The sequence below is a fragment of the Onychomys torridus genome, chromosome 1 (assembly GCF_903995425.1).
Source record: "Onychomys torridus chromosome 1, mOncTor1.1, whole genome shotgun sequence".
Lineage (NCBI taxonomy): Eukaryota > Metazoa > Chordata > Mammalia > Rodentia > Cricetidae > Onychomys > Onychomys torridus.
The window spans coordinates 56,307,278-56,325,923 of record NC_050443.1 but is presented as its reverse complement, the minus strand read 5'-3'; positions in this window follow the sequence as shown (position 1 = coordinate 56,325,923).

The following is an 18,646-nucleotide window of genomic DNA, read 5'->3' as shown; positions in this document are numbered from 1 at the left end:
CCCCTCCCCACACCCTCCAGGGAGTCCCCATACAGCCCTCCAGACTTCTGGTTCGGGGTGTTACCTCCTTCAGTCCCTGTTTCCCTACGGCTGTTTCCTGACAATCGTTACTTGTATGTCCCTTTCTCAACCACAGATCTCTACAACTGGAAGAACCAGAACCCTCTTTCAGTACCAGCCCTGGTTCTTTAATTTCTCTAATTGATTCTGTCTTTTTCAATCATCTCCCCACATGGGATGACTGTCAGCAGATTGTCCATAACCTCTTTACTGCTGAAGAAAGGGAAAGGATTCTCAGGAAGGCAACTGAAGCACTCCCGAGAATAGCTGGAATGGCTAGTGACCAGAGGGCAGAGGAGATTGGCCATGGTCTGCCAAGAAGGAGAGCCCAATGGGACAGCAACACAGAGAGAAGTGGGAGGTCACCAGTGAGTACCACCAGGTTCTGCTAGAAGGGATGAAACAGGCAGCCTGGAAGCCCACTAACCTATCTAGGGTAACAGATGTGAAACAGGGCCCAGATGAGTCACCTTCAGCTTTCCTAGAGCGCCTCCTGGACACCTATCAGTTATGTACTCCTATACACCCAGAGGACCTGGCAAATCTCAAGGTGATTAACCTGGTCTTCGTTACTCAGTCAGCCACTGACATAGCATAGAAAGATACAAAAGATGGATGAGTTTGCACAAAAGAACAGGTCAGAACTATTAGAGATAGCCCAGAAAGTGTTTGACGGCAGAGACAACAAAGAAAATCTGATAAAGAAGATGAGGTGTGGCTACACCACCATCCCCAGACACTCTCAATTCTGCCCTTGCACACCACGATAAAAAGAGGAGACCTTTACAAAAAGGACCAGTGCACCTACTGCAAAGAAATGGGTCACTGGGAAAACAAATGTCCATGCCACCCCCACCCAACCCAAGACAATCCTAGCTATGGAGGATTAGCAAGGTTGAGGCTCCTTCAGACTAGGTTCCCAGTAGCATATGATAGATATGATAGCCTTCATCATAGGGGACCAACCTGTAAAGTTTTTGGTGGACATGGCAGCTACTCATTCCTTACTATAGGAGCCCCTTACCAACCAAGCAATGGAAGTACAGGGGGCAACAGGGGGTCTCTCTCTCTCTCTCTCTCTCTCTCTCTCTCTCTCCCTGTCCACTCAGAGACTCTCTGAACTCAGAAAGGCACTAAAAAGCCCAGTTCTGCATCCTTGGTGGCTGCTACAGCTTCCTGCCCTGAAGTTGCCAGCCGCCTAAGCACTCAGCATTTGACCATACTCAGACACAAACCCAGCTTGTGTCAGAAACATCATCACCTCTCTCCTACAGTCTATAAGACTTTCCTGCCCAGCGGTGGAGACAGAGGCAGGCAGATTTCTGTGAGTGGGAGGCCAGCCTGGTCTACAGAGTGAGTTCCAGAATAGCCAGGGCTGCACAGAGAAACTCTGTCTTGGGGGGGGGTGGGGGAAGGGGGGTGGACAGTGGAAACACAACTTTCCTGCCGTGGCTCAGCGCAGGACTTCTCTGGCCTTGATCTCCTGGAACAGAGAACCCAACCAGGAGTTTTGTTCAATATACCTGTTGTTAAACTTTTTCAGTTTGGCTTCATCTGATTAACTGTGTCGGTGGAGAAATTTATTAAGGGTGAAGGGGGCAGAAAACCTATTAGCTGATTCTGTCTGTTTCTTAACCACAGTTTTGTTAATGAGCATGCCTGTGATGTTAGGCAGCCTGCAAGAGGCACAGGAGAAGGAAGGGGCAGCGAGAACAAAGGAAGGGTAGGAACAATGCTAAACACAGAAAAGGGGAGCAGCACACACAATAAGATGATGGCTAGAACTTTCTTCCTCACCAAGTATTTACATCATTTCCCCTCATCTACTGTGGTGGTTTGAATAGGAATGCCCCCCATAGATTCATTGATTTGAATGCTTGGTTGCCAGGAAATGGCGCTATGACCAGGTATGCCCTTATTAGAATAGGTATGGCCTTGTTGAAGGAAGTGTATCATTGGAGACAGGCTTTGAGGTTACAAATGCTCAAGCCAGGCCATCCCTCTTTCTGCTGCCTGCAGATCAGACTGTAGAACTGTCAACTACCTCTCCAGCACCGTGTCTACCTGCATGCTGCCATGCTTCCCTACCATGCTGACTTTGGACTAACCTCTGAAACTGTAAGCCAACCCCAATTAAGTGCTTTCTTTTATAAGAGTTGCCATGGTTGCCTTGACCTCTGTCATTCTGTTTCTCACACGCATAAGACATTTGCTTGCTCCACCTACAACATCCTGGCTACATGAATCCCCCTTCCTGATCAAAATCACAGACTTCCTTTAGTCAACTCATATGACCCACCATTGATCTTTGATTGCTCCATACACTTTCTTTACCTTGACCAGGGATTACACATTTGACATTGTTTATATCTGTGTCTTGCTGATTATTCAGCACACCTCTGGTACTAACATTAATAAAATGACTAGAAAACACAAAATTCAGTAGAAGTACCAGGTTCTGGTAAGCTCCAGAACAGTGGAGGGCTGTAGTGCATAACTATCTATTGTATGTTTTGTTAACGACAAGATGAAAGATATCTGGACTGTTGGGATGGCTCTGTGGGTAAAAGTGCTTGTTGTGAAAGCCTGATGACCTGAGTTTGAGCCCTGGATCCCACAATGGAGGGATAGCAGCGGGAGAGGAAGTAAAGGAGGAGACTGAGAAAGAAGACAAAGACAGCATACCACCCACGTGATCACTGTACCTGTCGGAGTGCGTCCTCCCAGCCATTGCTCAGGGAGAAATTTCCCACATAATCAGTATTGCCATTTCTCTCAACTATTGAATTAACACTGCAAATTTCCACCTTCGAAGTCTTTAAAGGAGGAAGCCATGTGTGCTCTCTCCCGAGTTTGGTAATTTGTAGTTTGGAGTCAGTCTCGCTTTTTTTCCCAACTCTCCCATTGATTTTTCTGTCTAAGCAGATTTTTCAGGCACTCTTTAACTTGATTCTGACTTGCAGCCTAGGGCCATGAATGTAACGATTTAGGTGGACATGAGACCCAATCAGAAGACAGGAGGGGACAAGGCTGTGTTCTTCCTAATTGGAAACAGCTTGTGTCTGCTTCAAAACAAGATGAACATGGTAGACCTTGGGAACAATATAAAGATAAAAACATATTTTAAGAATGAAGAGCTAGCTCTTGCAAAGTGATGCCCAAATCACAGCTTGAGCTGTCTGTCTCATTACAGGACAAAGGCACATGAATCCAGGGAGATATGCTTCTGTTACCTTAGAAACAAAATCACCCTTGTTGATGTATAGGCTCATAAAGAGAGGGCAGAAAGAGAGGGAGGCCTCTTACCCTCCCTTGGTAGGATATTTGTGTGAACCAAGGGTCATGGAACATCTTCCCAACTGAGGTTGCTTGGTAATCTCCCATCCCCACCCTCACACAGAACACACTTGGCCCTTCATTCACTTGGTGTTTGTTAAGCTTTTATTGAATGCCTGCTAGGGAGCTACTTCTGATGGAGAAAGTTTCTAAACGAATGAAATAAACACAAAGCTTTGTGAGGACAATAGCTTTGAACCTGGTACACCACAGTACGGTGCCCTGTGTGACATCCATTGTAGTGGCCCCTAAAGACAATGACAGGCACCCAACCATGGAGCTGATACTTCCAGCAGAATTGGATGTGTGAAGTGATGAAGAGTGAGTTCTGTCTACTTGCCATATTTTTCCACGTTGAATGACCAGTGACCAAGTAGGGATCAAGATGGAGAAAAGTATGCAAGAGTCACTGAATACAATGATATGAGAGAGAGAGAGAGAGAGAGAGAGAGAGAGAGAGAGAGAGAGAGAGAGAAACTCTAAGAGGGAAAAGTAAAGTCTCCCAAACTGAAAATAACAAAAGACTTCTCTCAATAGAAGCTATGTCAAAACCAAGGTTTAAAAATTAAATAAAATCAGAAGAGCTCGCAATAGGAATTCAGGGCACTCTTGGGAAATAGAGAGCTGCCCAGTGTGGCTAAAACAGGAGGAAGAAGGGCTAGACCACGGAGGGGCGGGTGAGATTTGGCTAGATAGGTGGCCTACTTCCACTGCAGGGCAGGGGCTGTTGAGAGCAAGGCTCTACATTGCTTCCCAGGGTGTAGAAAGCAGAGGCTTTTGAGTGTTAGGATGACAGGAATAAAGCAGAGTTTTCCACACTTACCCCTGCTTTTGCAGAGGTGTAAGATGTATACCACCCCCTTCAGCCTAATCCCACTTCTTTGGAGGTTCGAAAATAAATTTAAAAAAATTTTTTTAAAAATAAAAAGTTAAATCAAAAGTCCCTCCTCCATTTCCCTGGGTTGGCCTTTCTCCAAGGGCAGATGGAAGGAGGTGGGCACAGTAAAGCTTGCCCTTTTATACTGCATGGCGACCAAGCTGCCCCACAGGGCTTCCCAGGTGGCTCTCAGATCAGCTGAAAGGCACCAATGAGTGCTTAATGACCAGAAAAAATGCCCAGCCCCATAGGGAAGACAGAGTTTTCCAGAGAAGCTGGGTGAGAACCAGCCTTCTGGAGTCCTCGGACAAAGAACACTTGCAAGTAGAGAAAGGACATGGGACACATGGCCTTGTCCCTGGCAGATTGGCCCTTCCTAGGAAAGAGCTGGCACCAGACAGGCTTCTGAGGGGCTGAACAGACTCTGTGTGCCAACCACAGCAATTTCATGACACTGAACTGAACCCAGCCAGTTGGCACCAGGGCTGTGCAAGCAAGACAGGAGATTGCAAAGGAAAGAAATGGAGTGGTGGGGATGAGAAAAACCCTGGAGCCCCTGCAGCAAGCACTGTGGGCGTGAACCCTGAAGCCAGCAGCCTGCAGCGTCCCAACACAGGCAAATCCAGATTGTGGCAGCCAAGTGGAATTTATCCATTTACCTGTCTGTTTTTCTTCCTCCGTTGGGACTCCCTGGAGACAAGAACCACTGGACTTATCTCTGGACTATGTCATATAGATTAGAAGGCAGACAGGCTGGATAACTAGAAGGGAATGGGAGCTGGGAAGGAGAGCAACAGACAAACTGTGCAGAGCAGACAGGTGACTACCTCCGTTAGTCACGGGTAACATGAATGAGTGTGTCTAGATGAAGTACTCTGCTGGGAACCTAATCATGTGTTTACATGTGCATGCATATATATGTAGTACACATGTATGTTCACAGTTTCCTTCCACTCCTACTTGAAAGATCCCAATCATTATTAGTTGAACATGAGGTCCAAGCCTATAATCCCACACAGGCAGAGGTAGGGACATCCAGAGTTTGAGACCAACCTGGGTTACATAGTAAGAACCTACCTCAAAAGTCACTTTTTTTTTTAAGCTGAGGATTGAACCCAGAGCCTTGCGCTTGCCAGGCAAGCGCTCTACCACTGAGCTAAATCCCTAACTTAAACTCTGCTTCAAAGTGTGAGATTTCAGGTGTTTACTCCATGACTGCCTTTTTTTTTAGACAAGGTCTCACTGTGTAGTTCTGACTTGCCTAAAACTGTCTGTGTAGACCAGGATGGACTTGAACACACAGAGATCTGCCTGCCTCTGCCTCTCAAGTGCTAGGATTAAACTCATATGCCACTATACCAGGCCATGCCTACCTTTATTAAAGCTTAACATGACAATCTCTCCATGAGTGTGTTCTTATGGCCATTTCATAACACAACTCAGAAATAAAGCTTGGGGTTGACAGGGGCATAGTCCTCTAGTTGTATTCTTAAATAAGAATAGCACAACATGGAAATAACTCTGTGGTGCAGGGCTGTTTGGCCAATGCCATCTGCTGCTTGTGTTCTGTGGATTATCGATGCATGGGGAGCTAAGCATTTATTTTTAAATTTAAAGATACTGTGCACTGTATTAGTCAACTTTACATCACTGTACCAAAACACCTGCGGTGGTTAACTTATAAATAGAAAATGAGTTATTCTGAAGGATCCAGTTGTGGTCTCAAGCAGCCTTGCTGCTTTGGGCATCTTGCAAGGCAGCTGGTCATGGTGAGAGCACACAGTAGAACAAACCTTTGACCACAGGTGCAAAGAGGAGGAGACGGGTGTCCTTCAATCCCCTGCAAAGGCATGACCCTAAGGACCTCCTTCTAGCCTTGCCTACAAAATGTCTGCAACACTGGCAACTGTGCCACCCCAGGCACCAAGACGTTAGCACACAGACTGTTTAATCCCAACCATAGTAGGCACAACGTGACTAAACAATAACACAAGGACAAACAGACAATGGGTATTCCATGCCATCCTCTGAGGTGAGTGCTGAATGTGGGGTCATGTGACTGTCCTTATAACCGGTCCATCTTTTAAGGAAAGTAGTAGGCTAAAGTAATGGTTTGGCATGGAGATAAACCATGGGTTAGTCCCCAGCATGGCAATTATTTGAGCTGCTGATACTGGGGCTGCCAAGGGATGTATCATACAGCATTTGAAAGCTGGTCCCAAGAAGATTGCGGTGGAGATGCCAGGCTCAGGTCATAAGGCAGAAGTACATCTTCTGACTCAACAGAACTAATCCATCCCTGCAGTGGTGTGGTCCTCAGTGAAGTCTGTTCTCCGCTAACTCCAGCCACAGCTCCCAAAGTCCTCGCACTGAACTCCTCCGTGAACTCCACCGCACTCAACTTCTGCTGCTTACACCCAAACTCCCTGCTTCCCAGCAGCTCCAAACAGCAACGAAACAAACCAAACACCACCTCTAGATAAATGTGCCTGTCGCAGCCAGGATGTATTCTGGTCCTCCAGGAGAGGATAGGTAAGCTCCCAGGACACTTTTCTTTCAATCAAGAATGATTTAATGACCACCCACTCTGTGCATCTGCTCATGACAACAATTTTTAGAGCAAGAGAAGATGCAAAGTGTGTTCATCCCATCTTACCTCTACTGTTCTTAGACATCCCTTCAATTCGCAGGGCCCATGGGAGCCATCCAGTCAGTTACGCTTCAGTTTTCCAGGTATTTAGTATTAAGTAATTCCCTAAAACCTCGCCAATGATGGCGACCTGCTGCTTTGGTTGTTGTTGCCTTCTTATTACAAGATTTTAAAACACGCTCTTCAGAGACTGAGTTGAGCAAGCAAAGATTACCTAGGAGGCAAGTATGGGCAGCACAGAGTTAAAGTAATAGCTTCTAAGGGGGAAAACAGTACATTTTTATCATTCGTGTCTAATTGAACTAAACAGAGCTTGGAAAAAGGAGCAGGAGCTTAACATTTTTAATGATGAGGTGATATAGGCCTCTGCTTCCCGTGTGCCCACTATGCACCCTCAGGTGTTTAAGATTATTTTATTTTTATGTCATTTAACCATCATTGGTGAGGAAGCAACTTGGACAAGCTAAGTAATATGGTGATGTGTCTAATACAGTTGGCCTGTGGTCAAAAGAAGCTGGGAGATGAAGCCAGGGTTAATTCCACAACCTGAGAGTTTGGCTAGCCTTCTCCAATAATCTCTCAGTCACCTCAAAGGTGGGCCATCCACACTTTCTTATGAATGAGACAACACTACAGGGTATATATGGGAAAAGAGTGTATATAATGAATGCCTCCAGAAGTCCACTCACTCCCCTTTCCACTGTCCCACCCCACACAACGCCCCCATTCACTTATGCTAAATGTTAGGTTGATTGCCTCCTTTCTATATGATTTCAGCAATTAATAGACCTCTTGCAAGAACAGATTGACACCTCTTTCTTGTTCTGTCTCCCATGTTCCAGTCATTTCAATTCTTCCTTATTCAGAGCCTGAGTTCTTTCTGCCCTTCACCAGAGCAGCTGCAAGCCCAGGTTGTCACAGGCTCATTTTTGCAGTATGGAGTCATTCTGGAGTGGCTGGGGACAGCAGGGAAGCCAGCAGAGTGGCTGACCCGGGCTGGTTTCAAGGGCAAGGGACAGCTGGCATTTGGGCAGCCTCTGCCAGCATGGAGCGGGCAGAGCAGGCCCCTGGGAGCGAGAGAGCGGAATGTCCAATAGCCAGAAAGAGCCTGAGCCTGATGAGGCTTAACTGTCCCCACTGCACCGCTGTGGGGATGAACAGGTGTTCCCACAGCTGATTGGGCACTTGGCTTCTAGCAGGGATGGGGTGGGTTGCATTGAAGAGGGAATTGAGCTCACAGATAACCAGGCCTTTGCAAAAACCGTTGAGAACAGCAGCTGGAGTGGAAGTACTTAGTCCTAAGGGGTAAAAACACTTGAGTGTCTGCCAGTCAGAGATTCAAGGCAGCACATTGAGGGTAACACTACTCCAAGGGTGATGCTTAGGAACAACATCTTGGGAGCTAGCCAAAGGGTAAGCTTTCAGGCTCCATCTCAGACCTACTCACTCAGAACCTACATTTTAGTGAAATCTCTAGGTGATTACTAGGCACATTAGACAGTCCTGGTCAAGAAATGTGGTCCTTGGAGTGTGATGCCCAAACCAGAGCAGTAGCAGCAGCAGCTCTTGCTTGAGGGGGGGGGGGGGGGGGGGGATTGGGGGAGGGAACAAGAGGAAAGGAGGGAGGGGAAACTGTGGTTGGTATGTAAAATAAATTAATTAATTAATAATAAAATTTTCAGGCTCCATTCCCAGACCTCTGAGGAGGGGGCTCAGCATGTAGTTTTAACAAGCCATTCAGGCAACTCCAGTACCTGTTAAAGTTTGAGAAACACACACCTTTAATCCCAGCACTCGGGAGGCAGAGGCAGGCAGATCTCTGAGTTTGAGGCCTGCCTGGTCTACAGAGTGAGTTCCAGGACAGCCAGGGCTACACAGAGAAACCCTGTCTTTGAGTCAGGGAGGATGGTAGGGGGGCATGACGCTGCTATCTAGGGTTCTTAGGATACAGCTCATGCACTCTAGAGAGGAGTTCTTAGGAAGACTCAAGCAACGCTTCTCAACATTGTGGATAGCAACCCCATTGGGGGTCCAACAACCCTTTCCCATAGGTCACATAAGACCATTAGAAAACACAGATTACAATTCATAAAACATTATAATTCATAACAGTGACAAAACTACAGTTATGGAGTAGCAGCAAAAATAATTTTATAAGTGGGAATCACCATAACCTGAGGAGCTGTGTTAAAGGTTTGCAGCATTAGGAAAGTTGAGAACCACTGCTCTTAAGAAAGGCCACACTTGGCCGGATGTGGTAGCACATGTCTTTAATCCTAGTACTTGGGAAGCAGAGGCAGACAGATCTCTGAGTTCAAGGCCAGCCTGGTCTACAAAATGAGGTCCATGACAGCCAGAGCTACACAGAAAAATCCTGTCTCAAAAAACCAAAAAGGAAAAAAAAAAATTAAGAAAGGCCATGCCTGGAGAGCCAGAAAAACGTCAATGAAATGATTCTTAATAATACTCTGCTATACTGGTAGATTGGTGCCCAGCCCAACTGTCATCAGAGGGGCATCACCCAGCAATCAATAGGATCGGATGCAGAGACCCACAGCCCAACAACAGGTGGAGCCAGGGAAACCCCACAGAAGAGGAAGGATTGTAGGAGCCAAAGGGGTTGAAGACACTACAAGAATATGGGCCACAGAATCAATTAAGCAGGGTTCATAGATGTTCACAGAAACTGGCGACAAACACAGACCTTGTATAGGTCTGAGATAGGTCCACTGCATATCCCTTATGTGTAGCTAGAGTTTTCCTGCCTGGCCCACAGTCAGGACAAATCTCTCTTACCCACCAGTCCCACAGTCGCTCAGACCCAACCAAGTAAGCACATAGAGACTTATATTGTTTACAAACTGTATGGCTGTGGCAGGCTTCTTGTTACCTAGTTCTTATATCTTAAATTAAGATATAATTTCTGTTAGTCTATAAGTTGCCACATGGCTCGTGGCTTACCTGTACCTTACATCTTCCTTGTCATGGCGGTGGCTGGCAGCATCTCCACCCAGCCTTCCACCTCCCAGAATTCTCTTCTCTCTTGTCCCGCCTATACTTCCTGCCTGGCCACTGGCCAAACAGCATTTTATTTATACAGAGTGATGTCCACAGCACTTATGGTTGTGTGACTTGGTATTCTTATGGAATTCCCAACAATGGGAGTTGGGGCATCTCTGACTCTACCTGTGCTTGGGACCCTATTCCTCCTAATGGGTTGCCATGTCCAGATGTGATATGAGGGTTTGTGCCAGTCTTATCATATCTTGTTAGGCCATGTTCAGTGGATATCCATGGGAGACCTACTTGCTTGTTTGCTTTCTTCCTTCCTTTCTTTCTCTCTTCCTCCCTTTCTCTTTTTCTTTCTTCCTTTCTTTTGGTTTTTCGAGACAGGGTTTCTCTGTAGCTTTGGAGGCTGTCCTGGAACTTGCTTTGTAGACCAGGCTGGCCTTGAACTCACAGAGATCCACCTGCCTCTGCCTCCCAAGTGCTGGGATTACAGGCGTGCGCCACCACCGCCTGGCTCTTTTTTTCATTTTTTAAGGGAAACAGGGGAGGAGTTGATCTGGAGGAGAGGAGAGGTGGGGCGAGGGACTGGGAGGAGGAGATGGAAGAGAAACTGTGATCCAGATATAATGTATGAGGGAAGAATAAAAGTTAAAAGATACTTTTTTTTTTAGAAAAAGAAAGAGAAGGAAGAAAGAAAGGAAGGAAAGAGAGAGAGAGAGGGAGGGAGGGAGGGAGGGAGAGAGAGGGAGGGAGGAAGGGAGAGAGAAAGAGAGGAAGGGAGGGAGGAAGAAAGGGAGAGAGAGGGAGGGAGGGAGGGAGGGAGGGAGGGAGGGAGGAAGGAAGGAAGGAAGGAAGGAAGGAAGGAAGGAAGGAAGGAAGGAAGGAAGCATCTTGACTACAGCAGGAAGACAGTACTGGCTGAGCATTTCCTGCTGCCCCAACCTCCTGACACACACCTGCCTCCCATGATCAGACAGAGAATCCAGAGATTCCCAAGCCAGACCTGAGCTGATCAGAGATCCATTTTAGTACTGGCCACTCCACATTAGAGTACCATATTCAGATAAGCCAAAGACCAAAAGGAAAGCGAAACTGAGACACACACATAACACAGCCAATTGCTGGTGTCTTCTCACACTCAGACCAGCTATGACTGACAAGAACACCACTGCCTGCCTGTGGGAACCAAGGATCTTCCCCCGACCAAGACTTCTGCATGTTCCTGTAAAGTTTATAATATCAGGATCCCTCCCAGATTGAAGTTCATGGAAATGACAGATAACCACTGACACTGCCTGGCATGCAGTACACCTGTCCCCAGAGCACAGGACCCCGCATTTATGGCTCTTGGGTTGAGTATATGGGTTTGTTTGTTCATTTGTTTGTCTGTTTATTTTTCAGCATCTTTCCACTGGAATATTTCCTGAAAGTAGTGAGAAATGGAAATGCAAATTCCTTCATGCCACAGAAATGCCAAGCATCTCCAACTAAGTGACATTGTCCCCATCCTTAAAGCCCTGAAGTCCACCCTCATGCTGACTGTTCTCCTTCTTTCTTGCTCTCCCCCTTCTCTCTCTCTCTCTCTCTCTCTCTCTCTCTCTCTCTCTCTCTCTCTCTCTCACCCTCTCCCTCTCTCTGCCCTGCCCTCCCCCCTCTCACTGTCAGCAAACTTCTGCCTTTTTGTAATGTAGAGGAATGGGATTTTTGATGCTCACTTAGGCCTTCAGTTCTCACCTTCTTTATCATGCAGGACATTTTCTTTCCTACAAAGTAACTTACTTCCCAACTAAAACAGACAGAGATCAGATGGATTCTTTGTACATGGAAGCCCATAGCCCCTCCTCCCTCCCACTTACTCCTTTGCAGACTCTCCATCACCCCTCCTTGTCTCACATTCTTGATCTAACACTGGGATACTGCTTTTCATTGATAATTCTTTTTCATTTTCCATTGATAATTCAATTCCCTCTCCTGGAACTTGTGTGAGACTTTATGCAAGGCTAAACAGTGCCCATGTCACAGCCCAGAATGATAAACCTCTCATCTGTGGATGATTATCAAGGCAGTCAGTAGCTTAATACAAGAGCTAAAATCAAAAGGTAGCCTTGATGAAGGGACAGTGTTTCCCTTCTAGCACCTTCAGATAGCCAGAAGAACTCTGTAACACAACTCCCTCGTTCCCATTCCCTCCATGTCTCCTGGACACGTCAAACGGGTTTTAAATGGTTTCCCTCAATTCTCCTTTTCACTATTAGTCAGTCCCATCCTTGAAAGCCTTCAGTGGCTCCCAGCTATTTATACAACAGCAGGAGCCTTGCCCCAGCACATCTCATCCTGAGGCTAAAAGTTAGAGTGGCCATGTGTGAGAAGAAGTGAGAACTAATGTCCCTGCGTGGAAGGAAGAAGAAGGAGAGTTTGCATCCACACTGACACAGTGGAACATGGGGTGCTAGCTTCAGTGGTACCCCAAGGGGGAGGACCAGAAACAGTAGAAATCACGCTGCCACTCACAAGCAGTTGACGGGAATCAGTTATCTGGATACTTTTGTTTGGGAAAAACTGGAGCAAGGGAACAATAGGGACAGATTTCTCATATGAGATATGTGGAGGGGGGCAGCCAGGTTGAAGGCTTGCAAAGGCAGTTCTCGTGAGATTATCTTTTCCTCTTGCTGTGCCTTGCCGAGAGGAAGAGTTGGATGAATGGCCAGCTTTGAAACTTTGCTTCCAGAATCCTGACCCCAGGCTTGTACCCTTCTTTACCTAAGCATGGCATGAGTATCATAGTCACCAAATGGTTTATGTGGCCTTTCGTTTGGTTGTTCATCTACCTGCACGTTGGGATCCATGTTGCCCAGGTGAGAAGCATTGCAAGGTCGAGTGTTCTGTGGGTTCAGAGCTGTGTCACTGTGCTACAGCAACTGGGCTGGGGAACGTCACTTTGATTTTTGCTAACAGAGGCTGGAAGCCATTGAGGGAACAGTGTCCTGGGCTGGAAAGATACTCATGTAGACTCTCTACTCAAAATCCAACCTAACTCCACAGTAGATCTGGGGATTTGAGTGCTGCAAGCATATCGAGAATGGAGGGAAAACCAAGACCTTTGACCTCCAAGGAAGCACAGCCATGCCATGCTGGCTCAAGGACTAGGAGGAGAAACAGTATTGTTGGGTGGGGTGGCCAGGAGGAAAGGTATTCTCTGCAGAAGCGCAGTAGGCATTTAAAAAGGCTTGGATTTGGATCTCTATTTTAGCTATTTACCAAATGGCTAGATAACTCCATTTGTATGACCTAAGGCTTTCTTCACTCAAAGAACCCACCCCAAGCTCCAAAGGTATACAGCAAGAGTAACCTGGGATGACTGTCCAATGCCAAGAGTAACTCAAGATGACTATTGAATACCTGGCCCGTGTTCCTAAATTGGTATTTCTTCCCATCTTCCCTCCTCTTTTCCTTCCCTCAGTTCCGTTAGCCAGCTCCTAAGAAGCAGTACACTAGAAAAGGAATGAACTCATGTTTGTCACCAATGACCTCTGACAAAGACTTTAGTGTCATTGAGTACTTCCTCCTCATCCTCTGAGTGATTGCTACAGTGCGTATCACACGTATAAAGATGAGTGGTGTTTCAATGGCCCCACCTGCATTTTAGAAGTTGCTTGGAAAATGTCCTCAAACTACATTTCATCTCTCCTCAAAAAGCAAGCATCTCAACTCACCTGTGAAAGAAGTCACAGCCACTGACCCCAGTGAGAAAGATTGATGTAGCAAACCCTCAAACCTTAGTAGGCACCCCCAGACCTTTGGCACAACTGACACCATGATGGGAATACCATTCAGGCCTTGGAACCCATCATGAAGGCAGCAACACCTGTCAGAACAAAGCAAAGCCCTAACCCCTCAAAGTCCATAGTTCTGGGGAAGTCCCTAACGTACTAACCTTGCATTTTCTTCTGCTTCTGGGTAACTATTCTTACTAACTGAAGTTAACTCTGTTTCAGCCCAGTATGTGATTTTTATGCTTAAAAGCCTAACCTTGAGAAAGGCTCAGGACTGGACTTGGGTCCTGAACACCCAGTCTGGTCACCAGCTGGCTAATAAAGACTTTCTATTAGTTTGAACCTGTGTTCGAGCGGTCTTCTCCGGTGGACACTTCACAACACTGAGCAGCTCCATGGGGTTCAGAGGTTCACAGGAATTCACGGGAGACAGGAGGAATGGGCCTGGGACATGCTGGTCTCCCAGGGATCTACATAACCATTATGTCAGAGGTTACTCTTTCAGGTGATGGCAATGACTGAAGCAGACTACTCTAGAAGTCCCCAGACAATGGGGACCCATGCAAAGTCTCTGTGTCCCTGACATCAAGATGCTTCTGTCTGAGATTTGAGCTCCAAGCACTGCCATGTGGACTGTTTGTCTCAGTCCACTTCTCTGTGGGATCCCACGCTGAGCAGAGCCTTCTGTGGCTCTGTGTAGGCAGCAAAACAACTGTGCGGACAGAAGGGACTCAAAGCCTATGTCTACCAGAGCAGACTCCTGCAGTCCACCTCACAGAGCGGCTTACTAATTCCGGGAGAATGTCACTTCCTGAACCCCCGACCTTGCTTTCAGCTTCTTTTTGAAGTCTCTTCCACAGATCCAACACATTGAGCACATCCTGGGGGTGCCAGGAAACACCCCACCCTCCCAGTTCACACCTCACCATCTGTCTTCACACACACTGAGCCAGACACAGTCTGACCATTTATATGACCATCCTGGGTCAGTAAAGTAATTTGCAAAGTTTTGAGCTTCTCTATGGGGACATGCTTCTTAGTGTTAACATAGTCAATTTTGATGAAGAAATCCATCCAAGGTAGTCTTTAAGTTGTTATACTAGGGTCTTCAAGAATCAGAGGGTCATTTTGGCTAGTGAAGGTGGATTTCGTGACCTGCAGTGTTGGGTGAGGGTTGTATGTGTGCCTCTAGTAGGAGCTGGATATAACCAGGGATCTAACACAACTCAGTGTGAGGTGGGCATGATACAGAGCCAGAGCATCTACCTACCCACCAAATGCCTTAGACAAACCAGAGCTGTCTAAGCTTTGTAAATTGTTAAGCTTCAGCTGATTTTTTTCTTTCAACTAGATGTGTTGCTTTTCATTCATTAGCATTTATACAACCTATACTTGTTGAGCACTAGGAGAAACCACAGAGCAGAGTGAAGGAGGGCATTATATGTGGGGGAAGAGAGAAGGCTTCAAAACCTGATTCTGACTTCTTTCAACCTTAGAATCATTGAAATGAAGACTAAAATCATCTCCATCAAATAGCGAGGGGCATTGTCGAGATTAAGTATGCTGTATATGGCATTAGCAACCTTCACATCTCCATCATGCTGTGTGCCATATGTGTGATGCCAAAGCCACCACATTTTTCCACCCTGGAGTTTGGGTTTGGTCTTGTAGCTTGCTTTAACAGGTGGAATGATGTGAACATGACAGTGGACCAGCTCCTAGGACAGGCCTCAAGAGACCAAGGGTGTTTCTCTGATATAGCCAAATGAAGAGCATGTCTGGGCTAAATTCTCCACCAGCAAATAGTGGGAGACTGGTGGAGCAAAGTCACCTCAACTACTAGCTCCTAAAACAGATCTATCTGAGTTAACTCACAGATGTACAATGAGAGAAAAAAAAAAAAAAAAAAAAAAGCACCTAACCATGCCTATCCCAGCTCAATTAGGATCGGACAACCCCCAGATGCTATGAACAATAATAATAGCAACTGAAGATTTTTAATGGGGGAGGGGGTGTTCTGCAGCATTATTCTTGCAATAACTATCCAGTAAACTAGCACTTATGGACACCTAAGTTTGTTCAGATAAATCATCTCCCCTCAGGCCACATGGTTCCTTCCCTTTCCTGCTATGTGACATGTTTGTGCCGCATGCTGAGAATATAGACAACCAAACCACAAGAAAGTTCCAAGTTTGTAGAATGAGAGACATAGAACATGCACACACACCCTGGGTCCCCTGTAGAAAATTAATGGAAGCTAATTAATGTAGAAAAGAAAAGTAGTGTCCAAAGGCCTCTTTCTCCATTTCCCTAAAGCTGAGTAAAATAGTCTCTCAAGCCAGGGCTTTCCTTTCTGGAAGGTTTTTTGTTTTTTGTTTTTTTGTTTTTTGTTTTTTTGTTTGTTTTTTGGGGTTTTTGTTTTGTTTTGGTTTTTTTTGGGGGGTGGTTTGGTTTTTTTGTTGTTGTTGTTTTTCGAGACAGGGTTTCTCTGTGTAGCTTTGCACCTTTCCTGGGACTCACTTGGTAGCCCAGGCTGGCCTCGAACTCACAGAGATCTGCCTGCCTCTGCCTCCCAAGTGCTAGGATTAAAGGCGTGCATCACCACCGCCTGGCAAAGGAAGGACTTCTTAAAGATGGCATGTCCATTTGCTTTAGATCAAGTGTCTGCCAGAAACGCTCCAGAAACCAGCCTAGTTTGGTGGAGTTGGAGAGTGTGGTATAAGCCAGTCTGAGCTCAAAGCAAAGGGCCTACAGAAGAGTAAGAAAAGGGGATTTTTCTTTCTTTCCTTTTTTTTTTCTTCCTCTTTGGGTATTAGTGTTGAAGAGAGTGGCTTTAAAGGGGCCACATTTTTCTGAAGACAAAAGTGTACTCTGTACAGCCACCTACCCTCACAAAAAGAAAGAGTTCTTGACAGGGGCTCTCTCTGCAAAAGAACAATGACACCCACTAGATGGGAGAGTGGGAGGACATCAGGGAGTTATCAACAGCCATGTGATGCCTGCTGCTGTGGCACGTTCTCCTGGTAACGGCCCAGCCAATAACACCCTTCCCTGTTCTTAAATCTCTCTTGTCGAGAGGAGCTTTTGAATGGCCTCTATTCTTTGCCCCCCTTTGAAATGACCATTCAGTGGTTTGCTGTGAGAGCAGCTTCAGCCTGACAGAGAATTATTGGCATTTGACTTGTCAGCTCAGAGTAAATGTCTATGGGATGCCGCTGGCAGGTGAGGTGGCCGGCTGACAAAGGGACACTGAGATGTGAAGCCTCGAGACTGGAGAGAATGCTGTTGCCCAGAATATACTCATGTGGCCAGTCACTGCCAAGAGAGGGACCTCATTTAGGAGAAAGGACTGGAAGGTGTGTCCACGTGAGCCGGCTCCATTCAGGGGAAATTGGAGCCCAAAGCAGTACTGCTCTCTCACTGTGCTGAACAGAGATGTCCCTTCCAGGAACAGCTCCACCAGTGTGTTGCCCTCCTTACTTTGCAGACTACAAAGGGCTTTCATCTGCCTTAGTGCACTTGAGCCTTGCCATTTACATCAGCCTGGTGTGACAGACATGGGGGAGACCACATGGAATGGCAGAGACTGACTGCTTTTGACCTCTATGAACTGTGATGTCAATGTACAGTTTTACAGACTTCAGCAAAAGCACACAGTTGGATAGTCAAGATACAGAACGTGGTCAGGGGTGGGTATTACGAAGGTCAGGGAAGCCCTTTCAGGGGGCTATATGTGCAAGAAAATGAACACACACCTTGTAGCCATGGATGTTTTTCCATTCCTATAGATTCACCTTTTCTGTAGACATGTAAGCAAAAGAACACATCACGCCTTTGACTCTGCTGTTTCATTAGTATCACACTTATATTCACCCAGACTACCGTATCAAAGCTTTCTTCCTGTTCGCAGAACAACAGACTTTTAAAATGTATAAATTCACCGCAATATGTTTGTGCGTTTGCCAGTGGAGAGACATCTGGGGTGTTTCCAGTTTGAGTTGATTACTAATAAAGCCACTGTAAGCACTTCCCCACAGGTCTTGGTGTAGGTGTGTGTTTTCATTTCTCTTGGGTAAATATCGACGTGTAGGATTCGTGGGTTGTAAAATAAATGTTTTCATCTTTGTGACAAACCACCCAACTAGTTTCCGTAGTATCCAGGTCACTCTCCATATTCCCAGTAGTGGTGTCTGGGCCGCTCCTCACCGTAGCTGGTGGCGATACGTCAGAACGGGGAAGGGCGTGGCCAGCCGTGCTATAGCATCTGACTGGCGTTAATCTGCCTGTCTCTAATAACTACAGGTGATGTGCATTCTTTCGTGTGCTACTTTCTATCCTAATATTTTCTTTGTGAAATGTCTGTTCAAATCTTTTGTCTATTTTCTAAAATTGAGTCATTTTCTCCCTTATTATTGAGCTGTGAGAGTCCTTTATTCCTGATCTCTACTTGCACAGTTAATGACAGGATAGGACTCCTTTATTAGGTATGTGTTTAGCCAATGTGTTCTCCCCAACACTTGTCTTCTCACTTCCATTAAAATGTCCTTTGAAGAGCTAAAGAGTTTTATTCTAATGTCCTCGCTATTCTTTCATGGATGATGCTTTCCGTGACCTATTTAAGAAATCTTTGCCTAACTCAAGGTCACAAAGATTTTTGTGCTATGTTTTTTTCTAGAAGTTGTATTCTTTTAAACCTTATGTTAGATCCTGGTTTTTGTTTAGAGGGCTAGGTGTGGCTCACGGTTCATTTTCTTTCGTACGGGTATCCAACAAGTTCCACATCATTTGTTGAAAAGACTACCCTTGCTCCACTGAGCCTCCTTCACGCCTGTGTTGAGACCAGTCAACCACACATGTGAGGCTTTGCTTCTGACTCTGTTCTATACCATTTATCTGCCCTTTCTTCAATACAATACTGCCTTGATTGCTGTTGCTCTATGG